This window comes from Protopterus annectens, chromosome 12.part0, assembly GCF_019279795.1.
Source record: "Protopterus annectens isolate FY-2018-M chromosome 12.part0, PAN1.0, whole genome shotgun sequence".
In the NCBI taxonomy this organism is placed as follows: domain Eukaryota; kingdom Metazoa; phylum Chordata; order Ceratodontiformes; family Protopteridae; genus Protopterus; species Protopterus annectens.
Genome location: NC_056746.1, coordinates 913,165,220 through 913,190,996, shown reverse-complemented (window position 1 = coordinate 913,190,996; position 25,777 = coordinate 913,165,220). Strand labels below are relative to the sequence as shown.

The following is a 25,777-nucleotide window of genomic DNA, read 5'->3' as shown; positions in this document are numbered from 1 at the left end:
TTTTGTTCATTGTGATAACAAGGTTTAGATCCCTGGAACATGTGGCTCTGAGGGATTAGGATTTCTTTAAGTGTAGCATGTCCAACAGCTCTGGGTTTGACATGGTCTTGTATGTTAAGCAGAGATTGCCTCTGAGTAGACGATATACGACAGAGTATAGCTGGAGTTTTTTTTTAGATGGTCAGCATAGGGCATTTTTTTAGGCCTGTGATTCTTTTTGCGAGATATTTCTGCAACCTTTCCAGTTGTTGCAAATATCTTGAGAGGTACATACCAAATAGGGCGTTGTATTCTATAATGGGTCTAATGAGGGATGAGTACAGTGGGACAATGAACTTTTTTCTGGATGAAAAGCCCTTAGTGATGAGGTGTGCCACATAGGATTTCCTGACTGTTGTGGAGATGTGGTTATCGAAGGTGAGACCACTGTCCACCTGTGTCCCTAAGTTTCTTATCACACATTTGGTGTTTAGTGTACTGCCACCTATGTGGTAATTCACTGGTACATGTTTCTTCCCAAAGGGGATAACTGTACATTTTTTGGCATTGAGCTTGAGCCCATGGCTCTGGCACCAAGCATCTGTTTCTGTAAGTCCCTTTTGTAGAATATCCACATCATTTGGGGCTTCAATAATGGCTCCCAGTTTGCAATCATCTGCGAACTTTGTTAGAAGTCCCTTAGTGTTGGCCTGTACTTCAGAGAAGTAGATGCAAACAAGAGCGGTCCCAGGACTGAACCCTGAGGTACTCGACTTGTCTGGAGCTGGATTTGGAGTCAGCTACTTTTACAGTGTGGGTTCTGTCAGTAAGCCAGTTGGCAACTTATCGAGTGACGTAGGGATTAATGCCCAGCTTAGTAAGTTTATCTACGATTCCAGAGTGGGGGATGGTGTTGAAGGCCTTGGCGAGGTCCAGATAGGCTGTGTGGACCACCATACCCTCATTCACAGCATCAGGCTCGTCACACTGATGGGGCGGTAGTTCCCAAGATCCAAGCTGGATCCCCCTTGTGGAGTGGGATAACTGTAGCTCTGCACCACTCAGTGGGCACGAAGCCTGAGGTGAGGCTATGATTAAACATGACATTTAGGTGAAGTGCCAGTTCATTTTGTAGTTCATGTAGTACACAGCCCGGGATGTCGTCTGGTCCCATGGATGCTGTACTCAAGTGGTGGAGTGTGCAATTTTTACACATGTGGTCGTTATTACAGGAATTTGGCAATCTTTCGGTATTGAGATGGGTCCTTTAGGGGGTGAAAGGTGGGTGAAGTTGGCACTGAATCGATCTGCCTGGATATTGGCAATATCCTTGGGATCACTATATTTAATGCCATTCTGTTGTAACTCAGAGCAGATCTGTGCATTGCCATTTAGATTCTTGACATAGCTACAGAATGCCTTGCGGTTGTCTTTGCAATCTTTGGCAATTTTATTTTCGTAACTAGCTTTGGAGGATTTTATGATGGATCTCAGCTTCCTACTGAGGTTGGTGAGGGAAATTTTGCATCCTAGGATTGTCCTCTTTTCTGCAACAGTTTCTTCCTTTTGTGTAAAGTTTGATTATGGCAGGGGACCACCAGATTGGCTTCCTTTTTTTGGAGGAGAGCGTCTTGGTTCTATTTGGGATGGCATGATTCATGCACGACTGGATGTGCTAGTACAGTGCATTAGTGTAGGATTTAGCAGTCGAACTTTCAAGTTCCCTTCTGCATGGGTGTCAAGAAGTTTGTCACTTCTGAATTGAGTAGCATGAAGTTGGCTTTGGAGAAGTTTTTTACGGAGGTTTCCTAACTGGGGAAGGGATGTAGATGTCAAGGGTGATTAGCTTATAGTCAGACCTGACCAATGATGGGGTGACCATAGGTGTGGAGCATCGATTTCCCATGGTGGTAATGACCAGGTCTAGGATATTGGAGCCTCTGGGGACTATGCATTAGTTGATCCAGGGCATTGGAATTTATGAATTCCAAGAACCGTTGGGCAAAGGTGTTGGCACACGAGTAGTTTTCCCAGTTAATGGCAAGGTAGTTGAAATCACCCAGTATTAGGGTGCTTGGTTGCATCTTAATATTTTCCAGTATGTTTAGAAAGGTGTAGTGAGAATCTTGGGGCATGGTGGGGGATCTGTAGCAAACTACAATTTGGATTGCAGTCTTATCTAGTATTAGTTGCACCTGGAGAATTTCAGACACATTGTGTTGGGCAACTAGCCTGGTGGTGTGAATATCCTTGGTGAATATGGACACTCCTCCACCTTTAGTGTTTCGGTCCTGGTTCGGTGGCCAAAAAGTGTGGTAAGAGTTGTAGCCTGGTATTGCAGGGGTGCTCTCTGGAGCCTTGAACCAGGTCTCAGTTACTGCACAGATATCGATATTCTCCTTTTTTAGGAGTGCCACAAGAGTGTGCATTTTGTCATCAGCTGCAATATTTGTTATCCAGAGGTGCATCCATTAACTTAGCCTTAATATCAGGCAGAGGTAAAGTTGTAGCCAGGAATATCTCAACACAGAGCCAGAAGCAGCAGCTGTAGGAGGAGCATCTGCTGCATCATAACTACACATTTAATGTAATGGGAAGTTCCTGGGGAAGAAAACCCTAAGAGACAAGGCAGAGGTCTTTCCCCTCAGAATCAGGAAGGTCAGAAATAACCTGGCACAGCTGAACGAAAACATACCTGGTTATAGGAGTTGGATAATTAAGAGCCCAAAAGGCTGGGGAGGCTGAAGTATAAACCTTTTTACCTAGCTTTTCCATAGTCCTGCTGTCTTTATCAGAAGGAAGAAGTTTAGTGGAAGACAGTAATTTAGAAGGCTTGTCGGATGCCACAGAAACCACCAGCAGATGGACACTTATGAAGGAATTATAAAGGAATTGGTAGTCATCAGGCACTTTATAAAACTCATCTGTTTTTTATGAGCAGAGGACTGCGAGGCTGGGGCCTGAGATACAGAAGAAGAGGCATCCAATACCGTAGCCAAAACAGGAGAACAGAGGGTCTACGAGAATCCATTTGAAGGAGCTTGTATCTCATCTGCACTTCAGAAACTTGGGAACAATCTCAATTAAAGAATTCCATCACCTTGGCAATGGTATCCCCAAAAAAAATCTTCTCAAAAGGAGATGCAGAACTAGCAGACTCCTCTTCCTCAGAACCATAATCCAAAGGGGAAGGAATCTGGGTAAAACAGGCCAGGGATTCCTCATCAGAATCTTCTTCAGAGGAATCCTGAATCCCTAGACATTCTGAGGGGGGGGAAGACCACCAAGGAGGAGCTGGGACAGGGACCCCCTGAGGGGACATCAAGGTCTTAAAAGCATTGAACAAACCATGTGCAAAATTCAGTCACTCACTTTGATGGTCCTTATAAGCAGAAGAAATATGTTTCATCTTCTGCTTCTTTTTTAAAGGGACGTCTGCCTTATGAAAAGGAGAAGGCTCAGATGCCAGGCCTACATCAGCTGCAGTTCCCCCTGATCATCCGAAGCAGGCATCTGCAAGGCCTTGGAGAATGTGAGAGAATCTGGATCCATGCCAGGCTCTGAACCAATAACAGCAGAGGAATTCAGCCCAGAAACTGGACAATCCTTCAGGCTTTCACCAGCTTCAAGAGAGACATTAGGTGGAGGAGGCACACCCCAAGAATCTGACCAGACATTTTTGGCTGCCTTCTTCAAAGACAGTTGACCCTCAGGCCAGGGAGTACCCTCTATAGAGTCTTTCACAAAAAGCTTTAGATGCTGGTTTTCAAAATAAATGACGAGAGAGGAAAGACGAATACATAAGGTCTTAGGAACAAAAGCCTAACAAATACTACAGGACTTATGGTTGTGAGAAGCTCCTAAATAAAACGAGCACTGCTAGTGATGGTCTTTATGGGGAATCTGTCTCCAACACAGGCATTTACACTTTCTGTATGACATTGAAACCCCACAACAAAAATGCTAAAAGCAAAAAAAGAAAAGTCAAAAAACCCCAATGGGGCACTTATCTGAATGGTTAGGTAACCAGCAACAACTGGAGCGATTAGACCAATGATCGAAGATGGCGTTTGGACTGACAGCAAAGACATTCTGAGCATGATACATCCGGACAACACCTTTATGCCCTATGCTGTACGTGGGGAGCATACGTATGAAGTACGGAGTATTAACAACCTAAAGGCTTTGGTATACTGGCTGGACGTCAGGCCGCCCTTGGCAGGGGATCCCTCATGTTAAAAATACTGCAACAATGAAATGGAAGGGCATCTTTTTATACAACATATAGTTCTAGAACTATCAATTGGTTGATATGGTTAAAAAAACTAAAAGCTGGATCTACCCATATACTCATGTCCTTAAATGAATCTAAAAAGTTTCAAATAACTTTGTGCTGTATTCAAATATTCACCTTTCACTTTAGGTCTACCAGATCCCACATGCTCAGTTTTTGATGTATATATCAGCATGTTATTCTGTGCCCAAATGGTCAATTTATTGCAGACATGTTCTATCTGTATGAAATAAGTGTAATCAGTTTACCCATTTTCAAGTCATCTGCGTACAGACTGCAGAACACCTCAAAGTATGGGCTCAGGGCAGAGCCCTGTGCGACACCCTGACTATAACCTCAAATTTCACCTGTCCAATTGCTGTATGATACTTGCCATGTCCTATCTGTAAACCATGCAGCTATCCATCTTATCAAGTGTACATAAATAACTAGCTGTTCTAATTTATTGATCTTTTTGTGTATGATCTTATCAAATGCTGAAGTTAAAACTATATAAATTACATCACAGCTCAATTTTTTTTATTCATGACTGTTAATATATGGTTATAGATCATGGTACTGGAGGTAATATCTATTTTCAACATTTGCATGTTCATATATGGTTTCAAGTCCCAACCTTTCCAATTCTGATAATTTATCAACTATAACCAGCCTCATTATTTTTCCACAAGAATGTAAACTTACAGGTCTGTATGACTCCCGAGTTTGTCCTACTTCCCTTTTCCTTAAAGATAAACAGGTGCATTCTCCATCACCATGATCACATAATACAAATGCACCTTACAACACTGGATAGTATAGCTAGAAGAGTAACCCTTCCCTTATGCCAGATACCCAGCAACCTAAATTATTTGAGAATCTACCAAGGGTCACTGCAGAGGAGTCAAGCAAAAGCTTATATTTCTGAACAGTATCCACAATCTTCCTGCATGCATGTATTAATGTTATAATTAGATCTACCCTGCTGTGCAAATCTTATTGTCAGAGTGGACATGAAGAGAAAAGCTCCAACAAAGACAGATGAGGCATTAACTAAACAATCAGATTTACTTTATAAACTGTGGTGACCAGAGTTTTGGACTCATCCAAATGGATTTGCTTCAACAAATGCCCCAGTTAATAACCAATGTAAGATGAAGTTTCAGGATACTGAGTTTGTACAGTGCATGAAGCACCGGGATTATACTCCAAATACCAAGACTCATTAGTGCGAGTTCCGGAATAGCTAGACTGAATGACCAAAAAAGTGGACTCAAAATATAAGACTGCCATTTCTCTGAATATTCAGTTTTCTTTAAGTTATGGCAAGTCACAGAGTTGGCATATAATCAGTTTGGGGGTGTGGGGATGCAAGGGGGGGCCCCCCTGTCAAAAAAAAGACGTTATGTCTTACCATAACGTTCCATCTGTGTTGTTGATCTTCTTTCATTCATCACTGATGGGTTCGGTTCCGAGACCTTGGGACCGAGTTGGCCTAATACCACGCTTGCGCCAGCCAAAAACTCTCGAGCTAAGGTTCTAACCACAACACCCTTCTCCCTGTTACATCAGATCAAGTTTGCCCATGTTATACAAGTAGAGCAGAGACCACTTTTTGCGCAAATGCCCTAAGACACCAATTGGACCCAAAGTATCCCTCTGGAGCCTTTGGGGTGGGGGTGGGGGGGTGGGAAGTGATGAATGAAAGATCAACAACACAGATGGAACGTTATGGTAATACAACTTCTTTATCTGAGGTTGTTAATCTTCTTTCCATTCATCACTGATGGGACAAAATCCCCAGCTACCTTGTGATCCTTGGGCTGGCCTTATGGAAGAACATTCCTGCTTGCCACTGAGCCGGAGGCAGCTCTCCCTCTGGAGACCATATTCAATTTGTAATGATTGATAAAAGTGTGGGGTTTAGCCCAAGTGGCTGCTGCACGGATATCATCCATAGAAGCCTTGGAATGGAAGGTTACAGGTGTTGCCATAGCTCTAGTAGAATGGGTTTTAATATTCTGTGGCATAGGTTCTTTTGCAAATGAATAAGTGAAACGTATGCAGTCCTTTAGCCATTTTGATAAAGTGACCTTGGAGACAGAATTTCCCATTCTAGGCCCAGAAAAGGAAATGAAAAGATGTTCAGACTAACTAATTGCTTTGGTCGTGTTTAAATAAAATCTCAATTGTCTGTGCACATCCAAGAAATGTAGGCAGTATTCCCCTTCATTAGAAAAATTCAGGAAAAATACTGGTAAGTCAATAGTGATGGAAAAGTCAAAACTTTGGGGAGGAAAGATGGGTTTGTCCGGAGTGATACTCTGCCCTTGTGGAGGATTAGATAAGGTCTTTTGGTGCATAATGCCTGAAGCTCAGAAATTCATCTGGCTGATGTGATGGTTACCAGGCAGAGGGATTTCCACGACAACAATGTGAGGTCACACACTGCTGCGGGCTCAAAAGGAGGTTGAGTCAAAGACTGGAGAACTAACATGAGGTTCCATGGCTCTACAGGCTGTGACTGGAGGCATAATGTGAGAAACTCCTTTGAGAAAAGTTTTACATAAATGCAGTGATACAAGAGGACTGCCATCTAATCCATTACGACAGTTTAAAATAGCAGCAAGATGTACTCGTATGGTAGAGGCTGTGGCTCCATCTTCGAAAAAATGTAGTGTAAAACTGCTGTGATTGGAGCTGAATACTTATCGAGCATCTTTTCCTTTGACCAAATAGAGAATCTTTTCCATTTATCCAGGTATAGTCTTCTGGTGGATGGTTTATGAGAGGCCAGAATAATGTCACAAATAGGTGAGGTGAGATTATCCTGCCTGGCGACTAACAGAAGTGGAGAAACCAAGCTGTCATCTTGAGACTGGACAGGTTTGGATGACAAGCCTTGGGGGTGAGAAATTAGGTCTGGAAAAGAATCCAGAATCCACAGTCGACATAACAGATGAGGCCAAAGGAAGGGGAACCAAACTTGTCAAGCTAAAAGGGGACTATGAAGATCACTTTGCATTTCAACCGAATGGCTTTCTTTATGAACTGGGGTACGAGAGGAATGGGGAATAGGCATATAGCAGTCTCATTGGCCAATCGTCAATTAGAGCATTCCTCAGGGACTCCCCCTTTGGGGGGAACAGGGAAAAATAGCTGCTGCATTTGTTGTTTGACAGGGAGGCGGAATAGGTGGCAGCAAGGCTGGCCCCGATGGCTGAAGTTTTCTGCCGCTACTTCAGGATTGAGAGACCACTCATAAGGCAAGAGAATACATCTGCTCAACTTGTCTGCAATCACGTTGGAAATCCCCGGGATATGCGTTGCTATCAAAAAGTGGTTGGAAGCTATCACCCACTGCCAAATTCTCATGGTCTCTCGACACACGGGATAGGGACTTGGCTCCTCCTTGCTTGTTGATATACCAGACTACTGACATTGTCTAACTAAATTGCAATCATTCCAGAAGGAAGAACAGGATGGAATGCTTGCAATGCTAACAGCGTTGCTCTCAGTTCTAGAACGTTGTTATGAAGGTTGGCCTCCAATGTGGACCATGCCCCTTGGACTGTCCTTCCCTGGAAATGCCCCCCCCCCCAACCTATAAAGGAAGCATCCGTGGTCACAATGGCTGTGGGCTGAGGGGGCTGGAATGGACAGCTCCAAAGTTCTGTGTCTGACCTCATCCACCAAAGAAGATCCTGCTTGTAAGAACTGGTGATTTGAATCTGAAAACAGAAGGTGGTAATTCGAAAACCACTGAGAGAGAAGCCATTGAAGTATTCGCATGCGCAGTATCGCAAGAGGCACTACTGGTATGGAAGCTGCCATGGATCTTAGAACCTGAAGAACCTCCCTCACTGAGACTTTGTTTTGAAAGAGTATCACCCAGAGCTGAAGCCTCAATCTCTGAAGTCTGTGAGCTAGGAGCGACACCAGACAAGAGCGGGTGTCAAAGACTGCTCTGATAATTTCTATCTTCTGGACTGGAGCAAGATTGGATTTCTCTCAGTTCACAGGTATCCCAAAAAGTTTTGCCAGTTAAAGGGTGTACTGCAGGGGCTGTTATCAGAAGATTCTTGGTGGGGGCGATAAGGAGCCAATCGTCCAAATATGGAAACACCAGGAATCCTTGTAGCCTCAAGTGAACTGCAACCACTGCCATGCACTGTATGAACACTCTGGGGCTGTAGAGAGTCTGAATGGCAGGGCACGAAACTGGTAGTGCTAGACTCCTAGCCGGAAGTGAAGTAGACTCCTGGAATGTTTGCCCATTTCGATGTGGTAATATGCGTCCCGGAGATCTACTGAGCACATCCAATTGCCTTCCCTTAGAAAAGGGAGAATGAATTGAACTGTGACCATCCGGAATTTCGTTTGGGAAACAGACTTGCTCAAATTGCTGAGATCCAAAACTGGTCTCCAGTCCCTTCTTTTGGGACCAAAAAGAATCTTGAGTAGAATCTGGATCCGCATTGATCTGGTGGGACTAACTGGATGACTTTTTTGATACAGCTTGTTTATTTCTGCAGCTGCTTCTTCCCTTTGACTGGGTGGAAAGTCAAGAAGGTTTGCTGCGAGCTTTGGGTAAGCAATGAGGGGAATGGTGTAAAGTACAGTTTTGTACCTACCATAAATGTAGATGTCCGAACTGGATAGCATCTGCAGTCATAACAAATGGGTTGTCCTGTCGTCAGGCAGCCCTTCGGTCGGCCGGATTCCAAAGTCTGGGTCCGGCTTCGGCTGATGTCGCACTTCACCCGACGTCATCTCTGCTGGTCTTCGGGTATAAAGGCATCAGCCGACGCCATTTTCCTCAGTGTTTCTTGCCCCAGATGCCAGTTGCCCTCTTGGAAGGCTAAACTTTGGATAAATGCCAATGTTTCCAAAAAAGTAGAAGGTAAACACAAAAAATGAGCATGTATGTACATATATACAAACAAATACACCATAAGAGACTCCCCCCAGCTAGCTATTAGGAGGGTAAATACCCTAGGAGTACCACAGAGGGGAAGGAGGGTGGGTAATCCTGACTGCAGATGCTATCCAGTTCGGACATCTACATTTATGGTAGGTACAAAACTGCACTATGTCCTTCATGGATGCATCTGCAGTCATAACAAATGGGTAGAATACCATAGCCGAACTAGGGGTGGAGGAAGAAAAATTATGGTGTAGTTAGGATCCCTTGCAGTACAGCAGTGGCAAACCCTGCTCGGGATCTAGAGTATAGAGGTAAATTATAATGCTTGGCAAATGTATGCACGGAGGTCCAAGTAGCCGCCTCAATGTCCTTGGTTGCCACTCCTCGTAAGAAAGCTGTGGTAGTGGCTGTAGCCCTTGTAGAATGAGGTCTTATGTTCTGTGGAATTGGTTTTCCATGGTAGGAGTAGCAGAATCTTATGCAATTTCCTATCCATTTGGAGATTGTCTGTTTGGAAATTGCTTTTCCTTCCCTTCCTGTTGCATAGGCTACTAAAAGCTGGTCAGTTTTTCTGTTACTTTTGGTTCTGTCCAGGTAGTAGCGTAACTGCCTGTGTACATCCAAGGTATGCAGCAGTCTTTCCCCCCTGTTCTGTGGATTGGGAAAGAAGGTAGGTAGGTGGATTGCCTGGTTTAAAGACACTCTGGATACCACCTTAGGCATAAATGTAGGATTAGTTCTCATGGACACCCTATCTTGATGGAAGATTAGGAAGGGTTGCACTGCCATTAAGGCCTGTAGTTCCGAAACCCTCCTTGCTGAGGTAATTGCCAGTAGGAAAGCAGTTTTCCATGACAGGTGTTGCAGATCTGCTGTTGCTGCTGGTTCAAACGGAGGTAGTGTCAACTTTTCTAGCACAAAGTTCAAGTCCCATGCTGGTAATGGTGGTTTCCTAGGAGGTTTTACATTCTTGATCCCTCTGAGGAACTGCCTGAGTAGAGGATGCGAAAAGACAGGTGGATCGAAGCTGTATTCTGCTGAAATAGCTGATGCATGTATCTTGATGGAGGAATAGGACAGGCCTGTATGTAGAAGCTCTGCCAAGTACTCCAGAATGTTAGCAATATCTATGTTTGACACATCTTTTCCTCTTTCAGTACTCCAAATGACAAACCTTTTCCATTTTCCTGCATAGTTCCTTCTTGTTGAAGGTCTGCGGGCTTCAAGGATGTCTTTAACCCTTTGGGAAAGGTCTGGGTTAGTTGCTGCTATGTGATGTTCCAGGCAGTCAGTTGCAAGGTTTTTAGGTTTGGATGCATGATGTTGTAGTTGTTCTGAGTTAACATCAAAGGCATCAGGGGTATTGACCACATTCTCTCCCGAGACATGCTTCTCAGCAATGGGTACCAGTGTTGTCTTGGCCAATTCGGAGCTATCAGGATTATCCTTGGACGTTCCTGTTTGATTTTCAGTAGTACCTTGTGCATCAAGGGAAGAGGTGGAAATGCATATGCTGTCAGGCCTTTCCAGCTGAAGGATAGAGAGTCCACCTTCCATGCAAGTGGGTGGAATGTCCTTGTGCAGAATTTTTTGAGCTGGTGATTGAGTGGGGATGCGAATAGATCTATTTGTGGCATTCCCCATTTCTTTGTGATGGCCTTGAAGATGTCCGGGTGTAGCATCCATTCGTGAGCATCCGAGGTGGTTCTGCTTAACATGTCTGCTAGGGTGTTCTCTTTTCCCGGCACAAATATTGCCTGTAACTGGATGTTGTAGCTGAGAGACAGATTCCAAAGGTCCAAAGTCATTCTGCATAGGGGGTATGAATGAGTGCCTCCCTGTTTGTTGATGTACCACATGACTGTGGTGTTGTCTGTCCTTATCATCAAGTGACCTTCTTTGAGGAATGGTCTGAATTTTTGGATTGCCAGTTTTACTGCCAGCATTTCTTTTTGGTTTATGTGCAGGTGCAGCTGGTCTTGAGTCCACAATCCTTGTATGCATTTGTCCAGCATGTGCGCCCCCCATCCTAGGTCTGAGGCGTCCGTTGTGATGGTTTGGCTTGCTCGAAAGTTGTGGAAGGGTAAGCCTGGGTTTGACTGGCATGCTTGAGCCCACCATAGGAACTCCTGTTTTAGGCATGGGATTAGTGGGATTTCTGTTTCTAAGCTGTGCCTGTGCTGAGACCATAAATTCTTTAGGTACCACTGTAGCTTTCTCATATGCAGTCTGGCATGTGGAACCAAGATTATGCATGATGCCATGAAGCCAAGGCCTGCAGAACTTTTCTTGCTGTTAGTTTGTTCTGCTTTGTTAATGCCAAGAAGTAAAGAGGGAGTTCTTTTTGTTTTTCTGCAGTTAGGAATGCCATTTGTTTTACTGTGTCCAATTCCGCGCCCAAGAATGTTCTTGTTTGGGATGGTATCAGCCTTGACTTTTGTAAATTGACTGTGTATCCCAGGGCTTGTAGCAAGTAAATGACCCTTTGTAAATCTGTTGTCAGCTTGCTTTTGTTGTCCGCTTGTAACAGGCAGTCGTCCAGGTATGGATAAATTTGGATTCCCTGTAGTCTGCAGTGAGCGATTACTGATGCCAGGCATTTTGTGAATACTCTGGGCAGTAGATAAGCCAAAGGGCAATGCTGAAAATTGATAATGCTCTGATCCTGCAAGAAATCTGAGGTATCTTCTGCAATTTGGTCGAATGGGGACGTGCAGGTATGCCTCCTTGAGATCTAGAGTTACCAGCCAACACTCCTTGCCCAGCATGGGAAGAAGTTGCTGTAGGGTCAGCATTTTGAATTTTGGGACAATGATGTATGTGTTTAAGACGGACTGGTCGAGAATAGGTCTCCAACTTTTCTCTTTTCTTGGTACTAGGAAGAGTCTGGAGTAGAATCCTTTGCCCTGTTCTGTTATTGGTACTCTTTCCACAGCTCTCATCTTTGTTAATTTCGCTATCTGCTGTAGAGCTTCTATTTTTTGATTTGGAGGTAGGCTTGGCATTCCTCTTTTTACTGGTAAGGTGTGGAAGTGGAACCGGTAGCCTTGGTCTATGGTTTGCAAAATCCACTTGTCTTTTGTGATATAGTGCCAATTTTTCGAAAATAAGGCTAACTTTCCGCCTAAAGGTGCTGCTGTTTGCTCCCTGGTAGGCGGTGTCAGAGCCAAGTCACTGTGATTGTCCTGTTGCAGTGGCAGTGGTTGTGTCTGTGCCTCGGTTATTGCCTTGCCACTGTTGTCCTCTGTAGGCACCTCCTCTGGATTGATTTCTGCCTCTAGAGCGTCTATTCCTGCCCCTTTGGGATTTTGTGGAGTCTGGAAAGGACCAATTTTTGGCAGGCCAGTTCCTGCTAAACCTTGGGGGCTGAACCTGTAAGAAATCTTTAACTGTTTGTACAGATTTTGCCTTTTCTTCCATTTTCTTCATTACTTGCTGGGCAGGTGTACCAAATAGACTGGCCTTATCCATAGGAGCATCTAACAGCTTTGCTTTAACATGATCCGGTAAGACCTGTTCTTTCAGCCATGCATGCCTTCTTATCACTGTGCCAGTCATGGCTGATCTAAATGAAGCCTCCAGTGCATCATAGCCACATTTTAAGGAATGGTTACTAACCTGTTGGATGTTATTCACCATTTCTAATACATATTTCTTATCTAAGGATTCATCAGAGGACAGTTTATTAGTTAACTGATCAAGCATAAACTCTTGGTATTGGATCATATGAAACTGACAGTTTAAAGCTCTAGCTGAGAGAGTAGCAGAGGTGTACACTTTTTCCCCCCATCTCTCTAAGGACCTGGATTCCCTTTCAGAAGGAATAGGGTTTTTTGCTGTGGTCGAGGCTACTGCCTTAGGCCCCTGGGATATAGTTTCGGGATCTGCAAGTGGGGCCTTGTATAGGTGGTGATGAGTGTCTGGCACCCTGTAATATCTATCTGGTTTGGCAGGGGCTGGAGGTAAAGAATCAGGAGCAGTGCAAACATCATTAAATGCATCATCCACAACAGGCAGTACAGGAGGTATAGCTAAGGGCCTATGTTGTGGTAAGTGCAGAAAAGTCCTAAGCCTTTTTCTTGAATCTGAGAAATCTTGTCCCTGCCATTGGAATTGTTCTCTCATGGCATGTAAGGCTTCCCCAAAGGAAAATTCCTCTGGTGGAGAGGCAGCTGGAATGGATTCTTCAGCATTGGAATCTTCATAAGTAGAAAAAGGAGCCTCTGGCTGGTCTGTAATGTCTGAGTCATCCGCAGAATCATCAGAGGACACTGGCTCGGGGGGCTCTGCTCTAGGTCTCTTTTCTGGGGGCTGAGAGGCCCTGTCTGGGTGAGATTGGGATCCCCTAATTAAGGATATTAAATCTTCTGCCAGAGTAAGCATTTGTGAACTTGAAGTGGGCCTGTGTGAGGGGGGCTTAACAGGCACTGATTTAACAGATTTGGCTGTTTTAGCCCTGGCAAAGGCCTTAATAGACATGGCTGCAGGAGGCCTAGCAGCACCACGTGCTGGGGTAGAGACATCCAAAGGGATGGTGTCTGATAAATCACTAGGAACCACAGTTGTAGGCAAAATTTCTGAGGCCGATTCAACTAAGGTAGCAGGAGCCTCAGTAGTAGTCATGGATTCGGCTGAAGATTGACCAGTTTTCTCGGTTTCGGCCGAAACAGAGACACTCGCGGCTTGCTTAACCGTGGTTTCGGCGAAACCGGACCTGAGTGTTGGTCTTTTTCTTTGCGTTTTTTAACAATTTGGGTAGTCGGAGGATCCGTCGGCATAATGTACGCAAAATCTGAGCCGAAAAACTGTTCAGCAAACTCCGACCGGCGCCTAAGCGTCGTCGGTTGAAGGAAGCACAGGCCGAACAGGCTGCTACGTCGTGGTCTGGGCCTAAGCAAGGCAGACAGTAAGAGTGGAAATCTTTATGAGGTATTTGTTTCCCACAAGTTAAACAGTTATTGACTTTTTCTGACATCGGCTGAGGCAAGAAAGAGTCCCCAACGGGATACTTAGCTTTTTAGAAGTCTTCGAAGTAATATTCGGTAGTAGTAATCTCTGGATCTGACCGACCGGCACTTGCGAACAGCTTCTGCTTCGGGCGCCACGCGGCAAGAAAGACTGAGGAAAATGGCGTCGGCTGATGCCTTTATACCCGAAGACCAGCAGAGATGACGTCAGGTGAAGTGCGACATCAGCCGAAGCCGGACCCAGACTTTGGAATCCGGCCGACCGAAGGGCTGCCTGACGACAGGACAACCCATTTGTTATGACTGCAGATGCATCCATGAAAGACATCCTCTGGTTATGATCTTCTGCACCCAACGATCGGTGGTTATTGAATGCCAGGCAGGTTGGTGCAGGGAGAAACTACCCCCAACTGCTTCCAGTGGAAAGCAATCGGGCCGCTCTTCAGCAGCGCTGAAAAGGTTGCCCAAAGAAAGAATCCCTGGGTCCCTGATTACGTGAATCCCCACAGCCTCGGTAGGGGCATCTTCCAGAATTGTTACCCCCTGTGCCCCTGGGGGTATCACCATGCGTGGCATGGAAAGGACCCTGAGATTTTTTGTGCCACATTTTGCCACTCCTCTGGTTCCTGGATAAGGAACGTTTAGGGTTGGAAACGTAGACCAAAGGCAAACAGTGTCTAACCGTCCTGCTCACACCTGGCCAGAGTGTCCTTCACCTTTGGGCCAAAATGGGATGATGTTTCGATGGGAGCACTCAGGAAGCAAGACTTGAAAGGGTCCGCAAGGTCACAAAGGCGCATCCAGGCATGGAGTCTCATAACTATGCCTGAACCCGCAGCTCTAGCCGCCCCTTCGGTTGCATGCAAGAGCAACCTCATGGATGAATTGGAGATAGATTCCAGGGTTGTGAGCTGCGAGGCAACTTTATCCCTTACTTCATCAGACACCTGCCCTGTAAGTGTTCCAGAGAGTTCAGCGATCAAGTATCTTTGGAGCCTCGTAAAATGCGGCAAGTAGTTCAGGGACCGTATGGCAAAGGGTGCTGAAGCAAAGACTCGCTTCCCCAATCTGTCCATGGCCCAGGAGTCTCTGTTGGGCGGGTGAACAGTAGGACTCTGTTCAACGAGATCCTTTTTTGTGGCCGCCACCACCACCATAGCACCAACTGGTAAACCTCTGGACCAATGTGGGTTTTCCTCGGGTGGAGAAAGCATCTTGTCAGGTCTCCGAGGGATCACCTCAACAGAATCTGGGTTCTTCCAAGCACGCTGTACCACGAGCTGAACTTGCTTGTCTGCAGGCAGTGTCACCCAAGAGGTAGATGGCAGGGCACAGAAAGCCTGCAGAAACACAGACTCCTCGGAAGAAGGATTAGTGGGCTTCCAGTAACCCCTCTGTTTCAATATTTCAAGGATGTCTCCGAAGGAGACATCCTCAGCGGGTGACCATGGGGACCCTTCACAGTCATCGAAATCCATGTTTTCTGTTAGAGACTCTTCAGGCAAGTCTATGTGCTTCCTCTTGCACAATGTCTCCCATGGGGGCTCCTCAGTTAGGACTTCTGAGGAGGACTTGGAAAAGAGGGTACCCTGCAATGGGGAGTCCTGTGGCTGTCCTGCCCGGTGTCCTGGGGAGGTGGCCTGTGACAGCCGTAGCTCAGGGGGAGAAGTCTGGGGTTCTAACATTGGCGAAACGCTTCCAGAAGCAAGTACCTCTCCATAGCATGGAAAGCAGATCCGCCAGAATAGGGATGGGAGCTTGGAACCAAGGACAACCTTGGAACCGGGGTCACACACTGCTCTGTCGAACCCACTCCCGAGGATGGAGCCTCAAGCAGGATCGGTACAGACAGGACTCCCGACACAGAAGACAGAGCCGAAGAAACACTCCGAATCGTGCCACGAACTGAGGAGCCTGCAGCCTAATCACGGGGTTGAGGAAGGCCCAGTTCAGCGGGAACAGAAGACCATAAGGACAGTCCCGGAGCCTCAATGAGGTCCACTACATGAGCAGAGACGGGGGCGTTCCAAAAACAACATCTGAGCAGATGGCTTTGGAACCAGTATGGTCAAAGGAGGAGAATAGGATGGAGTCTGTGGAGAAGTCAACCCAAGTCCTGCAGGAGGATGGGTCCTGAAGGAGTGCTTATCCCCCTCGCTGTCAACGGCTGGTCCACAAGACACACCACATCAAGTTCAGAAAGGATTCTGGTGGATCTAGTGGATATCCCAGACGAGGAGTCAAGTCATTCTAGGAACGGACTGTACACCTGCACTAGAAAAGGGTCAATGGATGGAGAGTATTGGGTCTGTGGTGTGGAATCAACCGACACCGATGTCTCAAGTTTGGAGACCAGAAGCAGTGGGGTCAAATTTGTACTTATCGGGGCCATAAAGGAGCTCAGCGCCAAAGGGGCACTTGGAGCTGACGCACAATGTTCAATCATAACTGCACAGATAGGCATTGAAGTTCACTGTGCCAAAGTTGTAGTTATCATAGTGAGGTCAACAGTCTGTGCCGGAGACCATACTGAGCCGAAGCTGGCGCCAACATAGTAACTGTCGTAGCAAGAGCAGAAGAGGTCAGGGCAGACATGCTCCAAGGATAGTTTTGGTACTTTAGGCTTCACAGATGTACCCTGGTCACCAGAAGGTGATGAGGGAACCGAATGGGACCTTTTCTTATCCTTAATTGGAGAGGGTGTGACCTCCATTTGCAGAAAGAGCCTCTGGAAAGGGCGACTTAAGCAGGCCCTTCAAGATTAACTTATTTTTGCACTTGTTCAAAGTGCACTGACTGAAACTTTGACAAATCACACAGGGAGGTTGCACCGAAAGATGGGGCACTCCCAAACAATAAATCATGAGAGTCTCTACTACCTTTACAAAAATGCACAATGTTTGAAACCCGATGTGCCCCTTTTATCAGACATCATGAAGATTACACACAACAATCACAGGTAAAATACTATAGGAAAATATTTTTAAACTCTATGTCTATGTCTAAACTTGTCTAAATACACACAATATCTAAGAAACACGTCAAAAAACACACAACTATTCAGAAAAAAGGAAAAGAGAAAGAGATACCAATGATGGTATTGAAGGAATACCACAAGGTTAGAGAGGGAAGGCTGTACCACCAATGGTACTTAAAAGTTTACCAAAAACGGGTAGAAGCAGGAGTGAAAGGTTCTAAATATAACTATAAAATATAGAATTATACATATAAACCACAATCGTGACAAAAAATCCTAAGAGATATCAAAATGTTTTCACTTAGCTGAGGGCTTGGCTGAAGCGTGGCTTTATGGTTATGCGGCAAACAAGATCTGAAGTAACAGGGAGAAGGGCATTGTGGGTAGAAGTTTAGCTCTCAAGAGTTTTTGTCTGGTATTAGGCAGACTCGGTTCCAAGGGCTTGGAACCAAACCCATCAGTGATGAATGGAAAGAAGATTAACAACATAAGATACAATTTTAAAAGATAAAGATGTTCAAAGTTTGCTGCTCTCCTCCATTGTCTGACTTATGTTTCATAATACTTAGGCTCACACATACAATAGAGAGCTAGACAGAACTTTTCTGAATCTCACACTGCCATGTCTGTTGAGCAGGAAATACTGCATGGTGACCAACATTCACCTGTGCCATTACAGCCATCTGCACTGTTCTTCCCCATATGGGTACTATGTTGTGTGTGTGCTCTACCACATATTGTGCCAGTATTATCTGACAAAGGAAAAGCTCTTCTTGAATTTCAGTCTCACCAAAATATTTCAGTTACATCTATGAATCCAACTGCTCATTATATGGGGAGGTTGAATGTCTGGGTGTTCTTCCATGAAGCTTTAATAGGCCCACTGCATTCACACACCAAACATAACTACCACGTACACACTGTCCACAAAATCTCTTGGAATAGTGGCTATCAGGATATGGAAATCTAGGTGGCCATAACCAATTCACATAGTTGCCATAAATGTGCTGCATACATTTTTATAATCTGCCCAAGTACAATGTTTATCACCAGAATTTAAAGACACAGGAATCCTAAATGAAGAGGCAGATTATCCATAACCTGCAGCATAACAGCAATATATATATATATATATATATATATATATATATATATATATATATATATATATACATATACACACACACACACACATATATATATATATATATATATATATATATATATATATATATGTATAAATAAATAGCAAGTGCCCTACACAGATACCGGCCTGACTAAAGCTATAAATATATTGGGAACCTAATGGCCTAACATGTGGACTTTTAATCTTGCAATAAATAATAAAATATTTCAATGCAGTGGAATAGGAAGAATCTCTCTCTCTCTCTAGCAATAACAGAGTATAAAATGATCTCGGACAACTGTTGCTCAGCCACGATCTACTGGCACATTAATCAGTTTCTCAGGACTTTTGCTGACATAACTATTTGTTTTATTATGTGTTTGTCCAGACATACAGTTTCCCCAGCATCTGTCTCACAAGCATAACCTCGGTACTCTACATTGAACAGAGTATCTGAGGCATACACCCCATTCAATATAGATGCCCATCAGGAAGCTAGCTGGGGTGCTATTTGCATAAAGTATGTTCTTGGTAAGGGCAGCTACTATTCTTTTATATACAGTCTTAACCGCAAAGAATTTTTTATGAATTGCACTACTGTCATGACCAAGTACTCAGCACAGAGACTACATCCCACTTATGAGACTGTATTTCATGTCTGTGAATTTACCTTTATTGGGACATCAAAGCTACCATATTTACACTTTTCACAAAAATGTCAAACAAAAGTTTACAAACTACCATCCAGATTCAGAACACTCGGATTCACTTAACTCGATGCAGTGAAGTTAAGAGCAACTACATGCAGGGTTTGTGTGATTCAGAACAAAACAGACTCTGCAAAAGGGGCAAGCCAAGCAGCACAGGTCTGGTGCTGTATATGCTACTGGGCATATAATGATATGGTAATGAGCATATTCCAGTATGCCAAGGTAAAACAAAAAAATACAGCAATTCGTGAACATATAAATGCCGCTTAACATGGCCTGTACTTCTTGCACATTTAAACTCGGGTGAATGTTCGTGCTCAGTTTAAGGGAATCACTAAAGGATGTTAGGGATTACTACTGCATTAGTACATGTGGATCTGAAGAGTCAATGCTGTGCTCGACTGTGCTTGATGCCACCCGCAGGATGGGCCTGGTCATTTGACTGCACTTAATGTTTCATGGACTCCCTGATGCCAACATTGTGCATTGGTACCATGTAGGCAGGGACAAGATTCAAAAACTATGGACACGTATCCGCCTCATCTGCAGCCCTGTGGGAGTAGGGGAGTACCAATAAAACAATAACGCTAAGGTATATGTTGCTTTATGTATTCTGCCTACAAGAAAAGTACAGCTATGCAAGTAAACTTACCATAACAGTAGATGTTTGAATGATCACTGCTGCAGTAGCCATAGCTATAGGGGTGATATCCTGGCTTGCCTCAAAATGCTTCAGGGCACCTTCCATTCATACAAACAGTTTGGCAGGTTTTGCCAATCTGCCTAAAACACAGGTTTGAGTGTCAGTCCCTTCAGAGCTTTCATATTAACTGAGACACATGGAGGCTGAGCCTTAAGAGAAAAAAAAGGAATAAAAATATATACAATGTATACACACAATGGCATAATCAACTAAAAGGGGATGTAGAAAGCAAGTACTGCATCGCTGATCATTTGAACATCTACTGTTCTGAAAAGTGTACATACACAACTGTAGCATGTTCATCACACTGATCACTGCTACATTAGCCTTGGTTCTATGGGTAGATTACCCTAGCTTACAACATTTTGAAGGTGAAAGGGAGGAGGTCGAGGAGACCCTGGAGAATGGTCAAAGCTAAGCCTGATCTAGACCTATAAAAGGAATCAAGCTTGTAGTGCTTTTTAAAAATATATTACAGAGGACAGCATCACTGATGCAGAATACTTCTAGACTCCATCCATTTCCAAACAGCCATAGACTCGGCCTTGACCATACCTAGAATAGTTCTGTTATGGTGAGAATAAGACCTTTCAACTCAGATAATCTTGTAGAGATCAGAGCAATCAGGAAAACAGTTTTCCATATTAAGAACCTCAAGTCTACCAAATGAGCTTGTTCAGTGGGAGCAAATTTACCTTCGCCAACACAAAAGTAAGATCTCAAGGAAGAAACACCATTTTTCCTTGGAGGTCTCCTATGCAAAACCCCTTTCAACAACATTCTGATGCGAGATTGTTTTGAAAGAGGAGAATCCACAGGTAGACATGCTGAAATGGCTTATAAACGAACCTTGATGGAAGAATAAGAATGGTGCTAAAATAAGGTAAAACTGGAGAAAAACTAGCCCTTAATGGATGCTGGTTATGTTGGCACTAACTAGAAAACATTTTCCATTTGCTAATATGTGATTTTCTAGTAGCAGGCTTTTTACCTCCATTAGTGCCTGCTGCACATCCTTAGTAAACAGGAGCCTAAAGGGAATGAAGTCCCTATCATCCAGGCAGTCCGATGAAGTTGACTAGGTTAGGAAGTATCAAGCAGCCTTGTTTTTGTATGAGTACATCCATTCTGTCCGGACGATTGTGATAAATGGCCTTGGCCATTTCCAAAGGCTGGGAGAATCACTGCTGCCTGGCCCAAAAGGGAGTTACCATAACGATCTTGGGGGATTCCTTCTGATTCTTCAGAAAGTACAGTTGAGTAACATCTTACCATAACAGTAGAGGTCCTACTTCTCACTGTTGCAATATTCTTTACTCTTGGGATACCCTGCAGAGGATAGCCTAACATCCGTCCAGTATACCAAACTCTCTACACCTTCCAGGCACTGTATGTCAGACACATGTCCTACGTGCAAGGCTCAAGGTACATCCGTGTTGCATGGATGCCTAATTCTCAGAAGTGAAGTGTCCAATGAGAACTGGAACAACCCCAGAGACAGCAAGATGCACATCCAGAAAGAGAATAAGGACGAGATAAAGCTGAAGAGGGGGCCCTTTGACCAGGAGAAGGGTATCAGAAAATAAGAGGGGGTAGGAAGGAGGGAGGGAGACAGAGAATATACTGACAATGAGAAGTGGGACATCTACTGTTATGGCAAGACCTTGCGCAACTGTAGTACAGTAAGCTCTCAGTTAACAGGCATGCATTGGGATTGGCAGATGCCAGATAACTGTAGTTTCTGGTTGCATGAGAGTTACTATTAAAAACAGGTCTAACTAATACTGTACCCTATACTATTTGTTTGGTTTGACTTGTTCTTAGGTTGGGGAGAGGGAATTAATTCCTATCTTCCTTTTTAAAACTCAAACTCAAAATGTTAGGTATGTTTCTGCGGGGGAGGGGAAACAAAGTGCAAGACAAAGTATTTTTTTGATTTTTTTTTTTCTGGTTGCTTGAGAGCTCTGGTTGCTTGACTTCCGGTTAACTGAGAGTTTACTGTAAGTCCTTCCTTATCACTGTTGCATTATTCTTGGAAGAGTACAAAAGCTAATGGAAAGTATGGGAGGAGAAAGGCAGAGAAGACCCCTCTACAAATCCATGGAGGATGCCCCTGGGAGAACACACCTTGGCCCTGGAAATGACACCTAGCTTGCAATGTTTGTACAAAAGTGTTGACAGAAGACCAAGTAGCAGCTTTCAAGATGGAGCTAGTATCTAGACCCTTGAAAACGTCACCAGGATGCCACTGCCCTGGTAGAATTAGCACAAACAGAAAGACAAGCTGCTTGGCATGAAAACGATAAGAAATGGCCTTAAAAATCCAGGAGAAGACAGTTTGCTTTGACACTAGTAATACAGTTTGCTAGAAGCACTTCAGTTCACCACACCACTCTTAAAGCAATAATTTGTTGTTTATTCCATTGAAAACGAACAAAACACATAAAGCACTAAGCGCTTTCACCCAGTAACAAACCGGGTTTCCTCAGAGTGAATTTTCATAAGGAGCAGCTATCATTAAATACTTTTATTTAATTGGTTAAATTACATTCAATAAGCAATTAGCATAATTATTTGATTAAAAACCATAGTAACTTGAATAAAAAACTTTTGTTCATCAATTTCTATCTGTTCATTACAAACTTCGTAGGATGAAGTTAGTAGAGAGAGGACGTTCACTACCTGGGTTGGACACCTTTTTAACAGCACCAAGACTATCAACGGATTTACAGCCTAGCGACATGGGGAACTTAAACAAACAATTGCTTGAGTTTGAGAAACAACTCAGGAAATTTAAAGCGCTACAAATGGATAACGCTTTTCTCGAACGCTCCTTGGAACTTAATCAGGTGCCCAAAGGACTTAGGGTGCTGAAGGTACCTTTCGGCTTCGAGGACGACGATTTATTTAAGGAACTTTTGGAAATATATGACAACGCTGGTAAGCAGCTTATGAGACTGATTATAAAAAACAATAACAACAAGCTCAGTCAATTAAATGAAATTTTATTAAAATTGGATGGTAGCATAAGAAGTGACTTATTATATGAACACAACAAACATAGGTTAGATAACATTCTAGCTGACATTAATAGGTATGTAAGTAAAGGTCTTGATTTTAAAAACAAAAAACTACAGAGAGATTCACAGGATTATTTAAATAATAAGGCATATAACCATTTCAAGGAATACAAAAGGCAAATGAGGGAAACAAAACAGAATTACACAAGTAATATAACCAACAATAGAGATGATGAAGTTAATGTGCAGGGGGGGAGAAACAATTACGGGCACAACACCCCACATATGCATGACCAGGGACAACTTGATTTTTTAGAAGAGCAGCCACTGAGGAGATCAGAACGCATAAGGGGGCGTTATCAAGGGCAGAGATATTACCAGAACAACAACAGGAACAGATGAACAGCATTGAATTATGTTATTTCAACCATTCAGATAGCGTTAATTGTTGTAATGTACCAAAGGCTATTACTGAAACTGTTGAAGTTACACAAGGAAAAGCAATGAATAATGATTCTATGTTAACTAATTGCGTTTTTGACTCTTGTTTATTAGAAAATAATGATTCTTTAGAACTAAGACAATTGTGTGATGAATCTGAACTTTCTACAATGCATTGTGATATTATTACAGAAGGAAGTTTTTCATTGTACAATTATTCTGACAAAGTTGTAAATTCAGACTGTGTATCTCTTTTTAAAAAAGGTTTTAAATTCATTCCTTCTTTTAAGTTGGATATAGGAAGAGTTTTAGTTAACTTGAGATTGTACACAAGGAAGTTAAACCTGAAATTGTTCTTCCACAATCGTGATGACACATGGAAAAGGGAAGTTAATTCTGTTAGTATTAAGAAAGCAAGTACTTTCATACCTCCCAACAATCCAGTTATTCATTTATTCGAAATGTTCTGTGATTCACAGATTAGGAAAGCATTAAAAAGAAAAGACATAATGAAAGAAAACTTAACTACATCTGAGAGGTTTTGCCTGAATGAACTATACAGCAACAACAAATACAGAATCATGAAACCAGATAAGGGGGGAGGGGTTGTCATAATGAGCACAGTAGATTACAAAAATAAAATGTTGAATATGCTCAATGACGAAACCACCTATACCCGATGTTCAAGGTATGATATGGTTAAGGCCCAAACCAAAATTGATTGGCGGCTCTATGAAATGTTAATGGACGGGTGTATTAACAAAGAAGAGCATGATTTCTTGGTAGTTGAACATCCTATTACACCTAATGTGTTCGGGATACCAAAGATTCATAAGGATGTAAATAACCCCCCGTTTAGACCAATAATAGCAGCAAAACACTCTAAAACAGAGTCCTTGGCATATTTTATTGATATTAATTGTAAAGAAGCGATAGAAAATACTCCTCACATTTTAAAGGACTCATGGAACTGCTTAGAAAAATTACATGAGCACAGGGAATTGATCTCACCTGACACTTATTTAGTTACTATAGACATTATCAACCTTTTCTCAGTTATACCCCATGAAATAGGACTTGAGCTATTCGAAAACAGCCTACTGAGGTACGGTAACCATCACACTGTTAAAAGGAAAACACTCACTGATTTTATGGAGATGATTCTCTTTAACAATTTTTTTCAACAAGATGGAGAATATTATAAACAGGTATCAGGAGTTGCGATGGGAGCAAGGTGTGCACCAGTATATGCTAACTTAGTTTTAGCAGAATGGGAACAACAACATGTTATCAATTGTGCATTTTGGTCCAAAATAGTCCTTTATTTAAGATTTCTGGACGATATTCTAGTAATTTGGAAAGGTGAAACAGAAGAAATTAAGGACTTTATCAAATATTTGGGAAACACTACTTCTTTTTTGAAGTTTACTTACAATATAAATAAAGACAAATGCAATTATTTAGATATTGAACTATATAGAAAGAACGGAACAGTTGAATCTAACATATTCCGTAAGAAAACCTTTTCTAATTCCTATCTGCATTTTAAAAGTTGTCACCCTTACTTTCAGAAAAGAAATCTTATAAAAGGACAAATGATTAGGCTGTCTCGAATCATAAGTGAGGACACCATTTTTTTCAAAGAGCTGGATTTTTTATGCCAAATGTTTACCGAAAGAGACTATCCGGATGACCTTATCACAGTTTTGAAGGACGAAATACTAAAGAAAAGGCAAGAAAACTTCAAACCTATATTAAGAATTGGAAAAGAAGGGATGAAAACAACAAGATGCACAAGGAACAATATGTCATGTTCCTTGACTTTACCTTATAATCACAATACAAAAATTATAGTGGACATAGTAAAGGAGGTTTGGGAAAGTGTATTCACTAACACAAACGGAATAATCGACCACCTAGGTACTATACCCTCCATTGTGTTTAGCAGAGGGAGAAACCTAAAAGAAATTTTTGAGTCCAAAGAAGCTAACAAGAAATCAAAAATGAAAAAGTGTGGTTTTTGTAGGGCTTGCAGATTCATAAATGATGGTCCATATGTGGCAACAACAGGATATAACAGGGTCATTAGATGCCCAGGTTTCGTGAATTGTAACACCAAACAAGTAATTTATTTTGCATCCTGTTTATCCTGTGAGGCATTTTACATAGGAAAGACTATAAGAAAACTAAGAGAGCGAATAAATGAACACAATAGGGACATCAAAAATAAGAAAACAACAAACGCCCTATACGTACACAGTACAGTTTGTCCTAACTTCAAAAAATTTCTGTTCTTTGTTATAGATAGGGTGCCCGAAACTACAAACAATGAAGGTGACATAAACAATTTGTTAGAAATGAAGGAATGTCTTTGGCAGTTTAGGTTAGATGCACACAAAAAAACAGGCATCAATGACTGCATTTCAATAAGTAGTTTTTTGAAAATGAAATCAAATACTATTTAAAGTTTTACCTATTTTTATATGCTTTTTAAATTAATTTATTAAGGTAATTGAATTTGCACACAGATATTTATATTTATTATATATATACATACTTATTTATATTTATTCATATCAATTTTTTAACACAAACAGTTAATTGTTTTATACAATAGATTTTACAAAATCATATGACAAATATTTAAGACCTTT

At 42.7% G+C, this 25,777-nt stretch overlaps 1 protein-coding gene across 1 annotated transcript in view; it reads right to left on the bottom strand.

Moving 5' to 3' along the window:
• The window catches only part of RNF114 (ring finger protein 114), a 420,507-nt gene that overhangs the window by 13,472 nt on the left and 381,258 nt on the right, over window positions 1–25,777 (bottom strand). The gene's annotated exons all lie outside the window — the stretch shown is intronic.